The sequence below is a fragment of the Babylonia areolata genome, chromosome 12 (assembly GCF_041734735.1).
Source record: "Babylonia areolata isolate BAREFJ2019XMU chromosome 12, ASM4173473v1, whole genome shotgun sequence".
Lineage (NCBI taxonomy): Eukaryota > Metazoa > Mollusca > Gastropoda > Neogastropoda > Buccinidae > Babylonia > Babylonia areolata.
The window spans coordinates 40,995,680-40,996,506 of record NC_134887.1 but is presented as its reverse complement, the minus strand read 5'-3'; the positions used below and the strand labels follow the sequence as shown (position 1 = coordinate 40,996,506).

Here is an 827-nt window from a genome sequence, read left to right as displayed (position 1 = left end):
GACAAGTCAATCTACTTTTATAATTCCACACTGGTGATGTTTTCCCAAAAGCTACTACTACTACTACTACTACTATCATTTCATACAGATGGTGGTTCCCAGCACAGCTGTCGAGTTGACGGTCAACTCCTGACCAGTGCGCCGGACACACACCCGTCCCGTCCTGCCCTGATCTGAAACATTTGTAAAAACCCAGTCCTCAGAAAGAAAAGAAGAAAAAAAAAAGAGAGAAAAGAATGAGATATAAAGTGAAAAAAAGAGAGGGATGAAGAACAAAAACAACAAGAAAATTTGAAGAAGAAAAGAGAGAGAGAGAGAGTGAGAGAGGGGGCGGGGAGAGGGAATGAGAGAGACAGAGGGAGAAAGAGACAGAGGGAGACAGAGAGAGAGAGAGACAGAGGGAGGGAGAGAGAGAGAGACAGAGAAGGAGACAAAGAGAGAGAGGGGGAGAGAGAGTGACAGACACAGAGAGACAGACAGACAGAGAGAGAAGAAGAAGAACAAGAAAAGGAGTAGGAGGAGACAACATGGACACAATCAGAATCAGGGGGTTGTGTTGGGGGCGTGGGGGGTCCTAGACGTCTGTCCAGGTGAAAGGTGGAAGGTGTGTTCTAAGGGGTGAGTGCTGGGGACAGGGGCAGTGGCAGTGGGGACAGGGTACATAAGATGACCCGGGATAGGGGAGGAGGAGAAGCCAGGTGTGAGGTTTTACCTGGTGTGAGGCTTTACCTGGTGTGAGGTTTTACCTGGCCAGGGATCAGTTCAGGGAGAGAGGAGAAGGAGAAGCCAGGTGTGAGGTTTTACCTGGTGTGAGGCTTTACCTGGCC

At 49.2% G+C, this 827-nt stretch overlaps 1 protein-coding gene across 4 annotated transcripts in view; it reads right to left on the bottom strand.

The window, feature by feature from the left end:
- LOC143288205 (tomoregulin-2-like) overlaps positions 1-827 on the bottom strand; it is a 7,430-nt gene continuing 6,603 nt past the window's right edge. For all 4 annotated transcript variants that reach the window (XM_076596533.1, XM_076596537.1, XM_076596536.1 and 1 more), the window contains exon 4: positions 1-173. The gene's annotated coding sequence lies outside the window, so the exon portion shown is untranslated. The remainder of the gene's footprint in view (positions 174-827) is intronic.